This window comes from Centruroides sculpturatus, unplaced genomic scaffold, assembly GCF_000671375.1.
Source record: "Centruroides sculpturatus isolate CEXI.00-Female unplaced genomic scaffold, Cexi_2.0 scaffold241, whole genome shotgun sequence".
NCBI classification, from domain to species: Eukaryota; Metazoa; Arthropoda; class Arachnida; order Scorpiones; family Buthidae; genus Centruroides; species Centruroides sculpturatus.
The window spans coordinates 687,734-710,778 of NW_019384409.1; the positions used below are offsets into that span (position 1 = coordinate 687,734).

The window sequence follows — 23,045 nt, forward strand, 5'->3', positions numbered from 1 at the left end:
TATATTTTAGATAAATAAATAATACTTCCTGGTATTGAAATTTAAACTCAGTAAACACGTCACTGAAATCTCATTCGCAAATAAATGTTGTAGCCCAAAAAATTACTTTTTTATAACGATTATAAATTATTTTTACATGCATTTATTTAAAATTATTATGCCTAATAAGTAATTTAGAAATTGTATTGTTATTAAAATATTTATGGTTATCATGATTAACATTTTTGTACAAATATGAAGAATGACAGCCGGATAACAGAGGCGATAAAGGCTACTTTTCTGGAAGACCAGAAATCTAACCTGGGAGGAAGATTCTAGGATTTTTCATGGTTGTTCTGTCTCGGATCTATCTTGTCTCGTCCATCTCCACTCGGCCGCTACATTGTAGGCCTTTTTTCTCTCATTTTTTGATTCTCGTCTTAATGACCCTAAGAAGGCATTTTCCATGCCAATTGCGGATTCAGTCAGGCCCATAATGTGGCAACCTAGTAAGTGAAGGACGAAGCCTCATATATTTAGGACAGATCATTCCCTAAAATATTCCTGAGCTTTTTGTCCCACCGGATTTGATATCGTGGCCTCTAAATTGGTAGGTTAACGTCCTAACCGCCGTGCCCATCCGACTATCCTTCATGAGAGATTTGACCCAAGTATGTCGGATCTCATCCTCACCAACATGATCCTCGTTGGAGTCTGGCCAAATTAATGAAATTCATAAAGCTTTTTTAAAGTATCTTAGACAAAACAGTTTATTAGATTTATATTAAGGTATTTAAAAAAAATGGAACGCACCGACAGATAGCATAAAAGGTATTCACAGCCGGTATATAATTTTTTTTAACTCTTTCCACCCTGTGGGCATTAGGAGAGTTCCTTTCAGCAAGCCCATTATGAGTTCTGACAGGCCTACAATGGGGTGGCTGTGTGGTAAAGGACGGAGGTCAATATGTCGACCTCTGGATTCGATCCCTGGTGTCCAAGAGTGGTGGGCTATCGCCTTGACCGCTTGGCCATCCGGCCGTCGGCTGGTATACAGCAGTTACTCAGTGAAAAAACATTCTATCGTCTTGTTGTTATATTCAACGCTGCTGCTTTCGCTGCAATCACTACTGAAGGTGTTTTAACAACGCATACAAATTTTAAAATGGAGAATTTCAATGCAACTGTTAAAATGTTTTGCGAATTATTTAATTCGAAAAATTTTTAAAGTAATTCACTTTTACGATATAAGATTTTGTTTGAGAGGTAAAATTTACGATTTAAATTTAATGCAAGCAGCTTCTTTCTGCAGCATAAAGTAGATAATAAAACATTTTAAATATAAAGTTTTATCAAATATTTTATTTTACTAATGAGTATTTTAAAAGAAAAATTTGTACAAACAGAATATCGAATCAAGATGATCATAACTTTATACTTTTATTGTCACTTTCACGTCATATAAGAAACCAACTTGGGGCATTTTCCTCGTGGAGGCAGCCATTTTGTTGCAGCGCTTGTTTTAGTTGAGGAACTTGATTCGATATTCTGTTTGTACTAATTTTTCTTTTAAAATACTCATTAGTAAAATAAAATATTTGATAAAACTTTTATATTTAAAATGTTTTATTATCTACTTTATGCTGCAGAAAGAAGCTGCTTGCATTAAATTTAAATCGTTAATTTTACCTCTCAAACAAAGTCTTATATCGTAAAAATGAATTACTTTAAAAATATTTTGAATTAAATAATTCGCAAAACATTTTAACAGCTGCATTGAGATTCGCCATTATAAAATTGCAGCGCTGCTCTGTATGCGTTGTTAAAACACCTTCAGCAGTGATTGCAGCAAAAACAGCAGCGCTGAATTTAATAACAAGCCGTATGTTGTCACCAAATATGCTACCGACAGTAATTTTGTTTAGAAAAAGAGAACTGTATGTTTAGCTTACAGGGAGGGCCATAATTATGTCCTGTTTTATTTTGAAACAATCGTGCTTATTACATGTACTGTACATATTAAATAACATTATTTTATAAAACTATTTCGGTAACGGATTTTGCATCTCACTTTATTTCAATATGACCGCCTGTAATGCATACGCTTGAGCATTTCTGGTGTCACAAGACACGTATTCCCCAGAATTCTGTCAGTAAGTTCCTGAATAAACAGCGGCTTTGTCATATAAATGTGATCCTTCTCAGAACCACAGGGAGAAATCCAGGGGGTAATGGCGGACGATCGCGAAGGCAAAGAATATTACAAACACGCCCATCTAGTGTCTTTAGGAAAGATATTATTCAGAGTTGCACAGATTTATCGTGTTCAATGAGATAGAGTTCTCTCCAACTGAAGAAAGATTTCATTACTGAGGAAATTCTGTTGCCTTATGTCCGGATGGAGTTTCCGTCAGGATAGCGTGAAAAGACTCAGGCGCAATATTTGGAATTCCTCACCAGGATGTTTTGTAATATCAGGTATTTTGTTGATGTTTTAAAATATATTTATTTTAAAAACAAAATATAATTTATTCAAGAAAAACTTGCTGTCGCATTCAAGCCCCTTCTTCCATCGGTTGGGCTGGTTACGGATTCTTGCTGAATAAAACTCAGGCTGTTTTATTTCGAAGAACTCTGCAATTGCGATTTTCATCTCGTCATCAGTGAATTGCTTTCCATCCAAGGAGTGTTACATGAAATGGAAGAGATGGTAGTAGGATGGTGCAATGTGAACGAAAGCCTCTCAGTCGAGATCAAGCAGCTACTGCCGGATCACCTTTGACACGTGTAGTATTGCGTTGTCATAAAGCGCACAATGTTTACCTGTGATATTGCCAATGGCAGTTAAATGGGAAACTATGGCAGATTTGTCACAATCAAGTATCTTGCTCATTTTTCGCGTGGTCAGGCGCGAGTTGGCCTCCACCAGCTGCCGCAGCTGGTGGAGGCCAACTCCACTCTTAAGCCACTCTTACGAAGGCCTTCCTAAGAGTGCCTTATCTTTTTCATATTGCCCAACTTTAAATTTACTGAATCAATCGTAGATTGTAGACTTGGTGTCGAGATTCTCGCCAAATGATTGTATAATACGGCGATAAGATTGAGTTGCTTTTCTACCAACTTGATAATCGTAAAGCACACAAGTTCGAATTTGGTCACAAGAAAGCATTGGCAAAATTCATCAATTTAAAAAGATGGTATCGCCACACAGAATATCTTTTCACTTTGATTGTGAATCTCTCTCTCTTATCGGGGTTAATATGGAGGTTATTGCGTATCCGCCTATCCTCCGAAGAGCCGGCCGAAGCTTTTTTTACTTGACCATATGAAATTCCTCGCGAAGTGCGGCGGAAATGCCTTCCGGGAGGTCTTTTAATGGTAAGTGGCTTCTATTTAGGCGTTAGAGACGTGGAGAAAACGAGGAAAACTCCACTTGGCCAGCCCGTCCTGGCGAGGAGCAAACTCACGACCAAACATATCAGTATTCAGGGAACAGAATCACTTAGCCAATGATTGTGCATTTCAACACACTTCGTTTACATACCCCGCGTTTCTTTATGCGGCGAGAGTATAGCGAAATGACGTCATGAGCAGTGTTGGCCAATTAGAAACCATTTTCAGTGTGTTCGCTGTAAAGCACTTCTCGAGCGCTGCATAAGGAAACGCGGGGATACCCCCACAAGAAACTTCTAGATGCCATCTATCGGAGAACAATTTCGAATATTCTAGATAGGTCTAAAAAATTCCAGAAACTTTCGAATCAACCCAATAATTTAATGTGTATGAATTTCAACACAGTTGCTTTAAAATAAAATATGGCACACAATTATGGGACACATAAAAATATATATACTATACATACACGTACTGTACCAGTATTTGTTTATGCTTGTGTAACTTTTTTATTATTAAAATTACTACTGTATTATCTTTATTTATTTTGTATTATAGTTTAAATCAGTAGTTCAGATGTATCAAAGTCATGATGTTTACGTATTGAATAGATTAAATAACGCAATGAAGAGTTTAAAATATAAATGATTTATAAGGCAGTTTTATTTTTATACTCATCTAGAAATATATGTTTATAATGTGTAGATGGCGTATTTTAAGAAACTTGTTTTGGTTCGAAGCCATGTGAGAAGGTTTTAAGGTTGGAAAGCAGACGCTTGATATGTGATTGATAATTGTATGAAATTATGACTTGGGTTGAAGGTTAGTATATAAGAAAGTAAAAAATAATGAAGATAAAATAATTTTTCTATACATTTGAAATTATTTTTCTTTAGGATTATAATTTTGTACATTTTGGAATAAAAATGAAAACAATTTAAATTTAAGATTTTTATTTTCTCTAATAGTTGATTCGATATTTTCCTAATAAAAACTAGCTTGCGAAACTAAAACGTACGTAAATTTGCATATATCGCCAGATGATGAAGGCTTGAAAATGCCGTCATGGTAAAGATGGATTGATTGAAGGTAAAGAGGACGCATTATGGACATCACAAGGATGACATTATCTGATTTCCATAATGCTATTGAGACCAGATGTAAATGGAGAGCTTTTGTCATGAGGTCACAGGAGTCGACCTTGATTCAATTACACACATTCTCCTAACATTCCTCTTAACGAATTAACAAAGTCATTTAAACATTTAGTTGAATGGATCTTTCTAAAGCATGTCTTAATAAAGTTGGAATCTTTTAAAATCTATTTATGTAAAATAATAGCTACTGTATGTAAGTAAAAATTTTACAGCAAAGTGATTTGAATTACAACAAGGACTAAAAACTTATGTAAAAATAGCTCATTCTTGAATCAGAAATTGTCTATTAGGTATTACATTTAAAATTCAAGTTACTTTTTTATATGTTTTCACTGTATTGAAATAATTTAAAGGCAGTTAAACTACTGTATTATATACAGAAATGAGATATTTAAAAAGTAAGAATGTCGTCAAACAAAACTTAAGAGGACCATCCTGTCAGGAAGAATGATTAAAAAAAATAATAGGAAAGAATGTTTATTAATTAACCAAATGATAATGCCAACTTCATAATTAGGTTATAATGATACTATGCAATTAAACATTTGAGTTTAGTTTACTAAATGAATATTTATAAGCTACATATGCCAAAATTAAGTAATTGAAAGAAAAGACACAATAATAGAGGTGGCAAAGTAATTTATGTCTGAAGAATAAGAGTTGATAACATAAAATTGAGTTTCAATTAATTAGATAAATTTTATTAAAATATTCTCAAATTTATTGAATTATTTTATTATAAATGTAGTTTAATTATTATTATTGTCTAATTTTATTTCATGAAATTTTCAAAGTAGTTAAAAAAAATTTTTTTTTAAGTTTGGTGTATATGCTAAGAAGTACGATTCAGTAATCTTATATATAGTCAAGCAGGGTAAAAAATGCCATTCAGTTCTTTTTAGCCTACACTTGAATGCCTTCCTCAGGAACAAAATAGCTTGGAAATTGAATGCTAACACATAATAGAACATGAATTTTAAAAAGTTGAAATGTGGAATTCTAGGATCAAATGCTATTGTGTTGTCGAAATTACTCTTTAATGTAGCTTTAAAAATTTCCAGGACTTCCATATCCTTAATGTGTTTGGCCCTAGTTATCATCTTGAGAAGACAGGCATGTTGTCAGAATGTCTTCATCTGAGATGTATGGGTGTGGTGGCTTTCCCATGTGTTGTCATACCTGTATTCTTTAACCTGTTTCAGTACGACCTTTTTTGTTGAGCCAATATCTACTAAGTCCTTATCACACCTATTATCACAAATGGGAATCTTGTACACTCCAGGGGCTCTGTGTGTGTTGATGGGATACTAAGTAATGTGAAAATAATTGTGGAGTGTCTATGTGCAATGCAGAGGCCCTTGAGACCAGCTAGCTGGTTAAAAATAGCAGATAATGCTTAATGATTAAATTTAAAAATAATAAAATAATTAAAATTCTGGCTTTTGCACCAAAACTGAAACCAAAACTAAAATTTAAAATAAAATCAAAATTAATTAATTTAAATAAAATTAAAATCAAATCAATTGAATCAAATTTTTAAAACAACATTTTTAAAAACTGTTTAAAAGTTTTGAAATTTTCAAATTGTAAATCATATTAATTTTTAAATTTATGTTATTTGTGTGCAGTGGTGAAGGAACATATATATACAGATATACAGATTTTGAAATATTGTTTGTAATAATAAAAAAGTGTGGATAAAGTACTTGTCTATCTTGATTGATTTGATTATATTTAATCCAGGTAGAGTTGAGTCTCTATATTAGTTTTGGTTTTGGCAGTGACAGAACATTTTGCTTTAATATATATAGATAGATACAGGTTTTAATTTAAAAAAATCATGTAACTACCAGTCCAGACTGGAAGTTCATACATAATTGATTGAACCTCTAGTCCTTAAGTTTTTCATATCTGGTCTTGATTTTCATCTATCTAACTTTACTATCTTTTGGTGTTACTTTAGTTTAATTCAAACAAAAATAGGCATGCAAGTATTTCAACGTTGCATGATTATCATTTTTGTTAATTCATATTCTATTATAATTTGAATGTGAAGGCATAACAATGATGCCATATGTAGCTAATGAGTGAACGTTGCATATTAGTGATATGCATGTTTTTTTAAAAATTGTAAAAAAAATAATTTCTCACAGTTTTACTTTCAGGTAATTTACTAATGATTTTGTACCAGGGCTGTGGAGTCGAAGTCGTGGAGTTTTGATGTTTTAGCCAGAGTCGGAGTCAGATGGTAAGGAAGAGTCGGAGTTGGAGTCAGTAGATTTTTACGCGACTTCCACAGCCCTGGCAGGGCTGTTGAGTCGGAGTCGTGGAGTTTTGGTGTTTTAGCCGGAGTCGGCAAAACTCCATGACTTTTCCTTATCGGATGATAAGGAAAAGTCGGAGTTGGAGTTGGAGTTGGTAGATTTTTACGCGACTCCACAGCCCTGTTTTGTACATAAGTATAAATATCTTGTGCAGCTGTTTCTATTTCTATTTTTTTTTTTATTTTCTGAATTACTAAATCAAAATCTGCTGTAGATGTTAGAGTTAACTTGGATTATTTAGCATTTTCATTTATGATGGAATTTAATTTTGTTTGAAAAGATAGTTTAAGTTGTTATGATTACTAAATCCAATAGGAATTTTATTTGTTAAATCTTTGACATTAGCTAGTGATTAAAAAGCTTTAGCTTTTTTCCAGAAAATTGAAAAGATTTGTCTTTGGAAAAAACTGCTGCTACATAACTACATAATAGCAGTTTTTTTTAGTTAAAGAAAGCAGTTAGTTGCATTTTAACTACATTATTCCAATTTCAATTGCATACAAATTGAAATTAGAATACTTTTCATTAAGACTGTAAAGCCAACTTCTCAAAATGAAATATGTATATGTTACTGTGAAAGACCGAAGTTAGAGAATGTCGATATTTTCCGGTGAATGTCGACACATACAAAATACGTCGGTGAAAGACTGAATATTTTGTTATATTATTATACATTCGAACAATTGCCGGTGTATGTCGACAAGCACAGATAAGCTTTGGTGGAGGTCAAAACGACACCCAAGAAGCCGATGTCGACGGAGAGGCGACAGTCTGTCACCAAATTCTTCACCGTTTCCTTCTGCTCAAATTGGTGGTACCGTAAGAATACAAGTCCCCAATGTCAACCATAGCCGTACAAATGCCCGAAATGTGTTGGCGGTTTTAGTTGGAATAGAAGACTCCGACTTTTATAAATTAGCAAACAAAAATGGTACCTTCAAGCAGCTTATACTCATAATCAGTTCGTAATTTGTAAAGAAAAGTTACTTTCCATAGATGAGATTTCTTCTTAAGAAATATCGCTGAGAGAAGCAGCTGCAGCTAATTCGAAAAGTGGAGGGCAGGGCTATACACGCTGTCGTTGCAAAAAGAAGTGTTCCACAAATAAATGCAGTTTAAAAGCAAGGGACTCTTGTGTAATTCAAAGTGCCATAACAGTTTAAGTTGTTGCAATAAATAAAATTATATACCGTTAATCACATAATATATGTGTATGTAATTTTGTATATTATTTTTCTTTTCTGATTAAGAATGTACTGTTCGTTTTAGGTTCAACAGTTTATTTACAAGTGCTGTTACTTAAGCTTTCTCCTATTTTGACGTATTAAAAAGTTGCATTTTTGTCTTAACGTAATAAAAATATTTTTATTCAACATTCACCATCAGTGCATGCTGAATGTCGACATTTGCCGGTGTAAGTGAGAAATAATGATATTTAGCAAATATTTCGTACATACACAAAACGACTGTGTGAATGCTGACATTCACCGGAGAATCTCGACATTCGCCAGATATCGGTCATTCACAGTAACATATATATATTACTTTTTTTAACTTAATAATTTTCCTTTTCTTGAATTTGTTAAACCTTTCACTTTTTACTCAAAAAAAGTCACCAGAAATATAATGTAATAGTAATATACATTACTTTTTTACTGTTATATTAAAATTTCTATTGTTTAAAATTGCTGGTAACTTTTTTAATTAAAAAAATGAAGGGTTTAATGAATTCAAGAAAGAGCAAATTTCCAGTATAAAAGCTAAATTTTTACATTCTAATTTGAGAAAAAATCTTTAAAACCTCCTTTATTGGAGAAAATTAATACAAAAAAAATTTTACATGCAATCCCAAGTACTTTAAAGCTTTCAAATCTCAACTTCAGGCAAAAAAAAGAAACCTCTTAATATAGAAGGTATGGTTGCTGTATATTCAAATTCTGTGTGTAGTGTCCTTGTAATCCAGAGAAAAGGTTCTTGGTAGATGACCAAACAGCAATTGGTTAGAAAAAATTACGGTTTATTTTATAAAAATTTTTAAGTATTCAAATGCATTTTGGGTTGGTTTATGTTCCCAATCCCTCTTCAGTGCTGTTAAAAATACAAAACAGTGTCAGGTTTATGACATTGGTAAATATGACGTAAAAAAGGACAGAAAAAATACAATAACATAAAAAACTTACATATAGCAGCTTCATGTTCAGTGTTATGTTTTAGGCTTCCACCTAAAACATAACACTTTTCCCTGGTACTACCACACAATGAAGAATAATTGTCAAATTAATAAAATTAATATAAAAGTTTTACATTTAGAAAAAGACCCATACAAAAGAAAATTTAAAGAACACACAGAAATCCAAAAAACCATTTCCAGAGGCATGTCAATAGATCCCCAATGGTATAAATTAATAGAGGGCGCCTCCTGCATTAAACATTGTTTAAAAGCACACCCCGCTGTACAGAATGTTAGGAATGAATTGGATGACATTACTTGTTGGTATACTGTTACTCTGTTTTAACCAGATAACACCAGATGTTGATTTTTACTCTGTTTTACACTTTTTGGAAATAATACATATTTACTGGTAAATGTAAGTGTTCACAGATACTCTAAAAATGTTTAACTGTATATTATTATAAAAAAACATGTTAAACCACAATGTTTTATAAAATCTTCATGTTATAGAGAATAATTATAGACCTATGTGATAAAAATATAGAAACACAAATTTAAGATGTACCATTATATAATATGTAAGTTTTTAATGTTGTATTTTTTCCATCCTTTTTTACGTCATATTTACCAATGTTATAAACCTTACTCTTTTTTGTATTTTTAACAGCACTGAAGAGAAGTTGGGAACATAAACCAACCCAAAATGCATTTGAATAAATAAAAATTTTTATAAAATAAACCATAATTTTTTCTAACCAATTGCTGTTTGATCGTCTACCAAGAACCTTTTCTCTGGATTACAAGGACACTACACACAGAAGAAAAAAACCCATTATTTCAAATATTAAAAAAATTTTAAATTTCATTAATTTAAAACCATTTGAAAGCAATACAATTCTACAATATTAAAGTAGATAAATAACATTGTCCAACATAGCTCCCCTTTGTGGAAGCAATAAAAAAACCATTGTCTTTCAGTGTTACCCTACTTTAATTCAAACAAAATGGATACATAAGTACTTTCAAAATTGCATATCTATTTTTGTTTGAATTAAAGTAGTGTAATGCTGAAAGACAGTGGTTTTTTTTATTGCTATTATAAATTTTGTGTTGAATATGATGATCATTTTACTCTGTCTTGTGGACATTTTTAATTCACAAATGTATCACTTTTTTGTATGTAAATGAATGTAATTTTGAGTTCTATGAAAACATTATATAATCCAAGTTATCTATAACTGCCTACAACAAATTTTGATATATTAATTCAGAAAAATAAAACAAATAGCTGCATTGCTTAAGTATAAATTATTATTTGAATGTGCAAAATTATAAGTAAATTCATAAACAAATTGTCTCTTATAATAAAAATGTAAGAAATTACTGTATTTTTCACAGTTTTTTAGCATCTTTTTTAAGAAAGCATGTGTTTGTTAATATGTAGCATTTACCCCATTAGCTTTTGTTTTCACTAGTGTTTCTTTCCCGGGATTTCCGCTGTTTATTCCCTATGAGAAGAATCCCGGAAAGTTTTATTTCCCTGGGAAATCTCGCATTTCAATAATAATTTATCGTGTCAGGTTTTCTTTCTATCATTTATTATACGAAAAGTTGCATCTTGAAGACTCACCTAAGAGAGAAATTTTGAGGTTTTATGCTGCATATGTTTTACAAGTTGTAGAGACTTGTAAAACACAAAATATAAAGCATTGTTAGTTCATGTTATATCTATGTATTGTGTTTGAGCATCATCAAACAGCGGAACATTCGCTGAAAGTAAATATCACTCATCGCACTTTAGTTTCGAATTTGCATTTATAAGTTAAGGAATTTGTTAAAGCTTACATTTCCATTTATATCCTATCGTTTGTAATTGTAAGTGTGATTATTCGAAATTCCTATATTAGTCAATTACTCATATTTTAGAACAATTTATTTTAATATAATTTATAAAATCAAACCATTGGCATGCAGGTCTTTTTGTTACCAAATTGAGAACTAGATTAAGTGATCAAAGTATCGATAATTTTTGTTTTTTGAAGTTTTATTATGAAAATTTATAAGTTTTTTTTGAGAGAGAGAGAGAGATTTTTGTTTTCATTAATTTTTTGAGTAGTATTTTTATGTTCAGCTGAAAATAATTTTTTTTTTTGGAGTTGTATTTTTTGTTCAATTCAAAATAATTGTCTTTTTTGTCATTAAATGTATGGAATAAGTATATTTTTTATTTCATCTTTAGAAATAAAATAGTATTTTTTTGTAATCATTATTATGTTCATTAAAACTCTCAATGAAACGCTTTATTTTACTTTCATCTTATAATGTAGGAGAACATAAATTAATTGAGCCTAATGTGTCGGTATGGGTGAGATTGGCCCTACACTTTTAGTTACTTACTAGAAAATAAATTAAATTATTCAAATTTATGATATTCCTGTATGATATTTGTTATTCATATAAAATTCTATTTTACTATCTCATCCCGGAATTTCCCGGGATCCCGGGAAAAGAAATTATTTTTCCCGTAATCCCGCTGGAGGCAAATTTCCTGGAAAATGAGAAACTAGTTTTCACCCACTACTTCCGATCCTGTGTGATATGATGCTATTGTTAAAGTTATTTATAAAAATAAAGCTTTAAAATAAAAAACATCTGTGTAATTTGTGAATAAAATTTTTATTCTATGTAGAAAAAATTAATAAATAATAATTATTGTGAAAGAGCCTATTAGGCTAAACTATACCAAATGAATAAATACAATTATAATTAAATTTTATTTAGCTGTGATATATAAAAATTTGTTATTAAATTTTTCAGGAAGTAAATTATCAAAGAATAATCCTGAAGAAAAATTAAGGAATTGGCCAAGAAGAACACATACCAATTATGATGGTTATGACAATGGTTAGAATTTTATTTTGTTTACAAATTCATTAAATAATGTAAATTAGTATATAATAATATACATAACCCAATATATTAGTAATATCAAATGATTGTTAGATTTTCATTGTGATATATTAAGGTTAACTTATATCTGAAACAAAGTAAATAAACCCAGATGTAAATGGTTAAGCTGCCATATGATAAATTTAATAATTATAAATAAATAAATTTTTAATTGGGCTGCAATTTGAAAAATTGTACATCTATAAATTCCTACAGTCATCTATCCATCTGTCTTTCCTTAATCTCTAGATAAAAGTTAGATAGACAAAATCTGAGACCAGAAATGGAAACCTTAGAGGCAGGAGGTCCCAATTAACTATATGTATATGAACTTCTAATGCAAACCGGAAGTCACATAATTTCATTTCAAAAATATTTCCCTAAAAGCAGTTAATAGATGACTGGTAGAACTCTATTGTTAAAAGAAAAGTAAGATGTATAGGGGCAAGCCACTACTAATAGTAGTGGCTTTCCCTTGTACATCATACTTTTCCCTCTGTAACTCTGTGATATACAAAAATTCAGAGAGGGAAAAGTATGCTTTCCACTTCAAATTAGTAATTTGAGGTGGAAAGCGTATATTTTAAATTAAATAAGTTAAAAATATGATTAAAAATTGCAGCCCAGCATTGTGATGATGTCACAATAAATAATTGCTTGTTCAACATAATTTTTCACAAAAAATGTCATGTGATCTTAACCCCTTCATTCCCGATCATTAATTAAATTGTTATAAGATTAATATTAAAATACATTAAAAATACTTAAAACTGAAAAAAAACGAAAGAAATGCGTTAATTTTGAAGAAAAAGCTTCAAATTTTATTTTCCTTTGTTTTGCCTTTCTGTGAAATTTAAAACTGATGAGTCATTGTTTACACAGCTGGGTGACCTTGAACACAGCTGGAGTCGGATTTCCCGGGACATTCTCATAGACGTCTCGGGAGGACAAGGGTTTAAAGTAGGGTGAATATAAGCGACACGGAAATTTTTAAATATTTTTAAAAAATTCAAACTTTTATTGCGATTTCCAACCCCCCTAATTAATTAATTTTATATTAAAAAAAATATATTAATTAAAAAAATTAAAAAACCATTGGAGGTCGTTTTTGACATCAGAAACTAGCTTTAAATAACTTTACCGAAGGAAAATTCGTGTGCTACAACTTAGGAACCAAGAAATAAATTTGATAAAAAACTCCCATTAAAAAACAATTAAGCCTTAATTGAGCCTTATCAAAGGCTCATTAAAATCGCGATAAAAATTTTTTGTGCAGGCAAAAAATTTTGAAAAAATTTGGGGACCTAAAAAACATTCCAAAAATTGAAAAAAAAATTTTTTTGTCAAAAGTGGCCTTAACTACTGAATTTTACGTAATGCTATGTAATCTTGACGAGTTATCTCGTCAATGGGCGTTAAGGGTTGCTACACTTCGTTTCTTAAACTTTACCTATTGTTTAATATCTCAGAACAGAAAATAAAGAAATTAAACAAATTAGACGCCAACACACATGCGCGCACGAATTTTTCCCCTTTATTGACTTTTTTGAGGGGTTCGGGAGGTCTCCAATTTGGATGTGTAGATTTGCAAAAAAAAACTTGGAGAGTCAAATTTGACACATTTCCAATACTTTTCCGTTTTATATACATAACAAGTTGGTAAGTAAAAAGGAGTCGGTGCCGGTGTATTCTTTGACGACTCCGACTCCGACTTCGACTTCAGCTAAAACACCAAAACTCCACGACTCCAACTCCACAGCCCTGATAATTACATCAAATATAAACATGAGTGCAAAGTAACTAGATATTGAGAAATTGCTATAATAATGCGGTCTTAATAAAATTTGTGTTCATATACATCAATCAATAAAATTTTATAATTCCCACATCAGTGATGTGTACAATAACTTACAGACCACATGTGCAGTGACAAAAAAAAAAAAAATGGTCAACTACTTGTTTGTTCAGGAGTGAGCATAGAACATTCTATGCTCACTCCTGAACAAACAAGATGTGGAAATCAGTTGTTACTGTGCAGAGATGGTGACATATGGTGAAAAGACATCATGCCATAATCTGCCTGGAAACAACTGAGAATTTTCATTCAAAACGAATGACCACAGGTTTGGTTGAGAACACAGAGAAATGGCCATCCATCCATGTCACAATCCCTCATTGTTTGAGGAAGTTGGTGGATGGTGGTGATGCTTACATTGAATTTTAAGCTATGCATCCATATTTCCATTTAATGTGTCAAAAATTTTTTTATCATCTTTGTGTTAGAAATATAGAAACTGTAGCAATTTCTCAACACCTAGTTATTTTTCATTTATCCTGTAGATATAAATATTGTTTTCAGTATTAAGTGAAAAATATTTAAAAAACAGTTTCATTAAGTTATCTAGAGAAATTTAAGAAACTATATTTACTCAAAACAATTTATTAAACAAGATAAACAATATATTTTATTATATAAAAACAGTATAATATGTTTAAAATTAAAATATTTGAGAAAAATTCAGAATATAAAATTTTTTCAGGAATTATAGATTATTAGTGTAAAATTAATAATATAATTTTGGAAAACTAATTTTTTTATATGATAATTTTTTATGATAATTACAGAAATACTGAGAAGTGTAAATGATAATTCAAAAGTTCTTTGTCAGTCATATAACACATTAGCTCGACGTCAAGATGCAAACAGAACATTATTATTATTATCTTTGATAGAAGAATTGTGTGTGTTTTATGAAAGTGATGCTCAAAAACGAAGAGCACTTTTCAATAGTAAGTAGCAATATTTTTTCAAATTTTATATGCAGTAATACCTATACCCAGATAAAAGATGTACTGTATACCAAATATCTAAGTACAAAAGTGGATAGTTGACATTCAGCACTATTTTGAAACTTTTATTTTACAAGAATAAATTGTGAGAAATATAAATCACATTGAATTTAAACATTTAATTTGCAAATCACTTTTATTATTTCTACTGTTTTTATTGAGTTAAATTTAATATTAATTTAATAAAAATTATCAATTTAAATTAACTGAAATGTTATATTATCATTCAGTAAATTTGTTATTTAATATAATTGTGACCAGAGGGTCGGCACCTCTTTAGCACCTTGTCAGGACTGACACCATTGTGTTTCGATTGACAAGGAAGCCAAGATGGCATGTTGATTCGGTATTAGAATGTTGGTCACATGAGCAGCCATGTGTGCAGGCAATTGGATTTTGGATGGAGGACAGAGAGACAGCTCAATGGAAGTAAAGTACTCAGATACAAGAGTTAACAACTAAATAACCATTTAATAATCACAAACAAAAAGGTTACAGGATACATATCTTAATTAATATCAGATTAATCAACCTACTTAACAGAGTGGTCACAAGAGAGAGAGTTTACATTTGATTGTGTGTAGAGATAAATACCTGATGGATTTTCCAGTTGTTGCATTTCAACTGCAAAAGTTCATCTTCGGTAGTAGGGATGTTGTGCGGACAATTCGAGAATCGGAACAGTTCAGAAATAGACAATATCTTGTGGCAATATCCGTTAGTGGGATAGGTGATATCTGTTGCAGGAGAAGTCTTTGTACAGAGAATGGTTAGGTTAGGTTAGGTTTGTACAGCAAGGTATCTGTTAAGGTAATATAGGAGGTCCTGAACTGATTAACACATTAGAGGCACTGATGATGACTATTCTTAGGGATCAGCTGACAACTTCTTATTTCAGGAAGAACTAAATGGTGACTGCCTCTTCGGCCATCAGTTACACTATTAGTACAAAGTTGCCAAAATTGCCTTGCCAAGATATTTCTCGATGGCAAAAACAATGCGGGAATGCATCGTTTTTGCCATCGAGAAAGTGTAAGTGAAGATTCTCTCAGATAGTAGATGACAACAATTATTGAATATTTGACGACTGATTTTTGTTTGACGACAATTGACGACTGATTTTTGTTAAAGTTCGGATTCTCATATGATTGATGCATTTTAAAATAAAAATAGGCAAATGTTAAATAAAAATTTAAGACAAAATTTCTTGTAGGTAATAATGAAACTGTTTTTAATATAACTAAATTCTTCAATTAAACTGAATAAATCAAAATAAAATAATAAATTAAATTAAAAAAACTTAATTTTAGACACGAATCTTAAATTATTAATGCTATTTAATAGTGAACTGTTGTCAGAATCTTAAATTATTATATAGAGATGAAAAGTGAAATTAAATGATAGAATTGATCAAAATTGTAGCAAGATTATTGAATATTTTTAAATACTGCTGTAAAATTAACAGAACCTGTTGATTGTATAATAAGATTTCAGCTTGCTACATTGAAGGATTAATATCCAAATTTAATTTAGAATTCCATAATTTATCATCTATAGTGAAGGATATAATTTTCTATATGTTTCATCTAGCCACAATATGTTGGTGCCTAGCATTCATCAATCAATCAAACTTTAAAATTTTTAATTAGTAATACTGAAATAATATTGAGTGAATGAATAATATTAACTATAAATATTATTGAATTAGATATTTTACAAATAAGTGTTTGAAATCTCTTACTAAAACTCATACCTTTATAATTCAGCAATGAATTTAATAAAATTTATTGCTGAATTTTCGATCAGTTACAATGAAACAGAAAAACAAAAGAACATAAATACAAAATTTAAAAACATAAGCACAATTGTAAAAGAACAAGAATTTGAATACAAGAATGTTATTTTAAAATAACAAATAAAAAAATAAATAAAACGCAGACAACTTGTCTATCGCATGGCAGTCCCTTTACAGAATTTAATTTTATTAAAGGATATTTATTCATTTATTTTTTACTTTTTATTTTATTAATTTCATCTGCAATTGCTGTTATTTTTATTTATTTGTTATTTTAAAAGAACATCCTTGTATTCAAATTGTTGTTCTTTTACTATTGTGTTTGTTTTTTAAATTTGTATTTATATTCTTTTATTTTTCTGTTCCATTGTAACTAAGAAAGTCAGTGAAACTGATCAAAAGCATTCTTATTTAATTAAATTCATTGCTGGATTTGGTCAATCTTTACCTACATGGATGATCATGGCCACAGTCTCAACAGACTCCTCTTGGAGGGGAGCTGCCAGCAGGCCACCGAGTGCTTAACATTACTAGTTATTGATTCACGGTAGTTCCCAAACAAAAGAAAAAAAAAAAAGGAAACACTACTAAAAATATAGTTAATCTAACCCAGTGTTCCACAAAGTGTGTGCCGCGGCATACTGGTGTACCGTGGTCAATAGTTGGTGTGCCGCAGAAAAATGTCAAGTTTTGTGAAGATAATTCATTTACACATAGCTGAGAGTTATGCGAGCGAAGCACTTCATTGCGCAAGGAGTGGGACAGCCCACCCGCACGCCGCATGCATGCGTGTGTTAATGTGATATTGTAACGCTGCGCCCCACTTAGTCATCGTTGTCAGGCGCTTTTGTAAACTGAAACAAATCGCTTTTCACCAGTAACTAACCGCTAGTTTGTGATTGTGTTGTTGCAAATGTAATTGACTTTTTTTTATTACAAATAAATAGACCCTAATACATGTATGTGTATATAATGAATAAATTCCTTAAACGTACCACAAGTTCGTCAAGTGAAACTAATGATTCCCAAGAAGCAGAGTCAATGAAGAAAAAACCTAAGCTTGTTAATCGAAAATATGATGAGAGCTATGTATGTTATGGCTTTATATATTGCGGAGATGAATCATGCCAATCCCAAAATGTCTTGTTTGTGGAGAAACTTTGGGTAATAATTCAATGGTGCCCAATAAACTTTTATGACATTTAAACACTAAACACCCATTGGTGGCTCAAAAAGACAAAGCCTTTTTTCAATGTTTGAAAGACAAATCTAAGAAACAGGTAACTCTCATGAGTTCATCTTTCAAAACATCAAACAAAGTGCAGAAAGCAAGCTATGTGATCGCTAATATGCTTGTTAAATCCAAGAAGCCTCATTCTCTCGCTGAAACTTTAATTTTACCTGTCTGCAAAGAATTTATTAAGATTATGATTAGCCAAGAAGCCGCTAAGGAAATTGAAAAAATACCTGCGTCAGCAGATACGATCTCACGTTTAATTAATTATATTTCTAGCGACATTCAATCAACGTTAATTGAAAAATTAAGGCTTAGTGGAGTTTTTGCGCTACAAGTCAATGAGGCTACTGATATCAGTGGTCACGTGCATCTCATATCAAATGTGAGGTACACTGACGAATATGAAATAAAAGAGGACTTTTTATTTTGTCTGCCACTACCTGGTTATACCGCTGCAGAAGAAATATTCAAAGTAACAGACCAGTACTTCAGTGAGCATAATTTGGAATGGCACAACTGCATAAGCATTTGCACAGATGGAGCATCTGTGACAGGAAAAACTAGGGGATTTATAACCAGGGCTTCTGAAAAAACCCTAATATTAAAAATATACATTGCTTTTTACACAGGGAAGCACTGATGGCGAAGTCTCTGCCTGATGAATTGTTGTCTGTCCTACAAGAAGTCGTCAAAATTGTCAATTACATCAAGTCACGACTTCTGAACTCTCATCTGTTTAATGCAGTGTGCCAGGAAATGGAAGCAGATCATCAGTTACTTCTGTTTCATACAGAAGTACGATGGCTTTCTTGCAGAAAAGTGCTTTCTCAAATTTACGAACTAAAAAATGAGACTCAAACGTTTTTAGAGGACCAGGGTTCAGATTTTGCTTCTCTGTTTAAAAGAGAAGAATGGGTAGCAAAACTTGCATATCTGGCAGATATATTCGCCAATTTAAATGAGCTTGACAAAAAATTGCAAGGCAGGAATTCTAATATTTTAATGTTATCGGACAAGATTGAAAGCTTTCGCGCTAAGTTGGTGTTATGGATTAGCCACGCTACCAATGGTACTAATGAAATGTTCCCAAATGTCATGGCTGCTGATTCAGGAAAAAAAATGCAGGCTTTGATAGTGAAACACTTGGAGCTATTAGGAGAAAAAATTAACTCATTTTCCTAAGTGTGACCTGCAACTTATGGACTGGGTACGAAATCCATTCTCAGCTAGCATTTCCATTGGACACCTACTGATAAACGAGCAGGAAGAATTCATGGAGCTAAAAACTGATCGGACGTTAAAACTAAAATTTTCCGAAACAGAGCTAGCACATTTTTGGCTGCATATAAAAAATGAGTATCCACTGCTTTCAAAGTGTGCTATTGCAATTCTCTTACTATTTGCCAGGACCTACTTATGTGAATTGGGGTTTTCAACTCTCACTACAGTTAAATCAAGAAAAAGAGAACGCCTGAGGATGATCGACCAAGAGATGAGAGCAGCCTTATCAACAATTGTTCCAAATTTTGATCGCCTGTGCTCAGTTAAGCAGGCTCACATTTCTCATTAAACATTGTACTGATTTTTATAATAAATAAATATTAAATAAACATTGGTTTTTTTCTTTGGTGTACCTCTAAAATTTTTTGATTGGTAGGTGTACCTTGAACACAAAAAGTTTGTGGAACACTGATCTAACCTACCCTAACTGAAGCGAACAGTCGTGACCTCCACCATTACGGTCTATGTAGGTAAAGATTGACCCTGGATTTTAAAGGTGTGAGATTTTGTGATCTCTCTCTCTCTAGTTGTTTCAAAACTTAGAGAAATATCTTAAATTACTTTCCAGATGTACAATAGGTATATCATTTGATTATATATTTTGAATTTTTTAAAATTTCTGTTAATAATGCATTATAATACATGTATTTAATTTTTAATAGATACAATGTAATTAATGTTATGTTCATTGTTATTTTCTAGCAATATGTCAAAGTTTGTCAAAAACAAAAGTAAGTCTATATTTTTATTGTAATGATTATGCCATTTCTTATGAGAATTTGATTTTTGAACTAATTCTTAGATTTTAGAGCCAACATTCTCAGTAACAGATTTAGAAAATATGCGTTTACCATTTCGAAGAGCCTTCTCAGAAATGGTTAATAAAGCAAAGCTGTCTCTTCAAAGTTTACAATTTGTAAGTAAATGCTTTTCTAATAATTTTATTGATTGTGTTAATTTGTCTTATCTGATTTTTATTTTACAGTCATCCAACTTATCAACAAAAAAATTGTCCCATATAAATATAATTTTCATCTGCAATTGCTGTTATTTTTATTTATTTGTTATTTTAAAAGAACATCCTTGTATTCAAATTGTTGTTCTTTTACTATTGTGTTTGTTTTTTAAATTTGTATTTATATTCTTTTATTTTTCTGTTCCATTGTAACTAAGANTTTTGTCCACAATAATGATATATTATAATGGACAAATTGATATTACTATACACAGTAGAATTTCTTATATTCACAGTAATAGATCCACTGAAATGAGATAAAAATACACTGATTTAGCATCTGGACCTGGAGAAAACATCTGCAAACTGGAGATATTTTTTTCTGGGTCTGTTATCAAGATCTATTCTAACATGATTCGTCTATATAGTAATGGACTTTTTGATATAATGGATGAGTTTGTAATAATGAGTAAACACAATAAAACAGACTTTTATTATAACAGATGAATTTCTTTCATCCTGTTATGGTCCATTGTATCAAGCTTTTACTGTATACTAACTAATTGCTTCAATGAAAATTATAACAAAGTATGTCATAGTATCTGAACTTTATAATGTTTTTATTAATATTTTGCATTATATTCTTTATACATGTATAATATATTTTACATGAAAAAATCTTAATTGGAAAGTACTGATTTAGATTTTGTTTTACATTGAATAGAAAAATATTTTATATAAATCTAAGATAATCTTAAAAAATAATATAGTAAAGCTTTTCTTGTAAATGAGGTAGCTAGGAAAAGGAAAAACTTTTTAGTTTTAATGATATATAAGTATGGCATATATGTTTTTAAATATGTTTATAATATATTTATGTTTTTACTATTGTATACCTACTTTCTACATATATAGAAAAAATGCGGACAGACACCTATACATATTGACTGGTTTCTAAATGTATACCTATTTTTGGTCCACTCTGTATATATCTAGTGGATATATTAGAAATGATAATTAAAATTGAATATAAAATATATGTAATTTAGTATCTAGCTTAGTGTTTTTCAATTTTACAGAATAACAGACAGTTTAAATTTACAAGTGACTGCAAATGATTTATTGAATAAATTAAAGGAAATATTTTCTGATAAATATCTCACCATATTTATAAACCCCTGCAAAAGTCATCAAAACAAAAATAGTCAGTAAAAAAACAAATTTTTACAATAAAAATTGAGTATGAAGGTACTACACAATTTAACAAACTGACAAACTTAGTAGCAATATTTTTAAGGAAATTTTCTTTTTTTATTAATTTCTTTATTAAATAATTAGCTAAGGACATTCAATTCTAGTAAGTGATAAGAAAATTAAATATACAGTAAAAGCTTGATATTACAGCTTACTATGGATGGCTGATGTTAATTTGGCCAAAAGTATAGGAAAATTATAAGAAAACTCATTCACTGTCTTACACTACTATGGATTATTTTCAAGATATTGAAAAATAGTCCATAGTATTGTTCTTTTGTTATTACAGACTTTTTAGTCACTTTTTTATTTATTTCATTATAATTATTTGTTTACTTTATTTGTAAAAAATAAATACGAAAATAATATAAAATTCGTTAAAAAATTTTTTAGCATAGATTTTCACATTGTTTTGTTTTTGATAACTACTTTTGTTCAGTTTGGTTTTGTTTTTTTGTTTATATGTATGACAAGTCTTGGATTTATTATGTAAAGCAAAGCCAAGGATTATAAAATAAAATGAAAAGCTTTAGATTTAACACAAAAAGTAGATATAATTTATCAGATTGAAGATAAAAAATATCAAATCGAAGTTAATAAAGAAATGTCTTTGAATAAAGAGGCAATTTCAGACATTTGGAAAACGAGAAAAATTACAATAGGAATTTCTTAAAACAGTTCTTAAAAATATTTCAAAACATACAAATAATGAACAAAAGTATTGTTTTTATAAGTTTAATAAAAATCTGGTTTATATACGAGGGCTATTTTTTAAATAAGGTCCGTTTGTGAATAAGAGTGAGAATGATGCACGATTGCAGCAGTGTGCATGAGCATCTGCTTTCAGCATGCTTTGCATGTGTTTAAATGCCATTTGCAGCTGTATCGTCTGTCTCTGTGCTGAACTGTAAAAGTTTATAATGTTTAAGAAAATTGAGTCGCCTGTTACTGTAAGATACGATCTGTTATTCAATTTCAGCACAAAAGATCATGGTAACTGTCTTTTGGGACAGGAAAGGGACTTTGTTAGTGGATTTTATGCCAAGAGGCACAACAATCAATTCTGATGCTTATTGTGACCTTGAGAAAACTCTGCCGGAAGACATTAAGCCATGCTGCTTGTCTCTACAAGACAAGCAGTNTTTGGGACAGGAAAGGGACTTTGTTAGTGGATTTTATGCCAAGAGGCACAACAATCAATTCTGATGCTTATTGTGACCTTGAGAAAACTCTGCCGGAAGACATTAAGCCATGCTGCTTGTCTCTACAAGACAAGCAGTGTGGCCTAATGTCTTCCGGCGGCAGGCGGCAGATTTCTTTGAAGTCAGAATTTAAGAAATTTTTGAGTGGTATGACAAATGTTTGAACAAAAATGGAAATTATGTAGAAAAGTAGATAAAAGTATGCAGAATATGGGAAAAAAGTATATTTTAATGATATTTACAGTATTTCTCTTCTTATTAAAAAACGGACCTTATTTAAAAAATAGCCCTTGTACTTTACAACTGAAATTTTGTCCACAATAATGATATATTATAATGGACAAATTGATATTACTATACACAGTAGAATTTCTTATATTCACAGTAATAGATCCACTGAAATGAGATAAAAATACACTGATTTAGCATCTGGACCTGGAGAAAACATCTGCAAACTGGAGATATTTTTTTCTGGGTCTGTTATCAAGATCTATTC

The 23,045-nt window shown here is 30.8% G+C and overlaps 1 pseudogene; it reads left to right on the forward strand.

Moving 5' to 3' along the window:
• Window positions 1-16,943: 16,943 nt before the first annotated feature.
• On the forward strand, window positions 16,944-19,711 carry LOC111618981 (annotated as a pseudogene).
• Window positions 19,712-23,045: the final 3,334 nt, after the last annotated feature.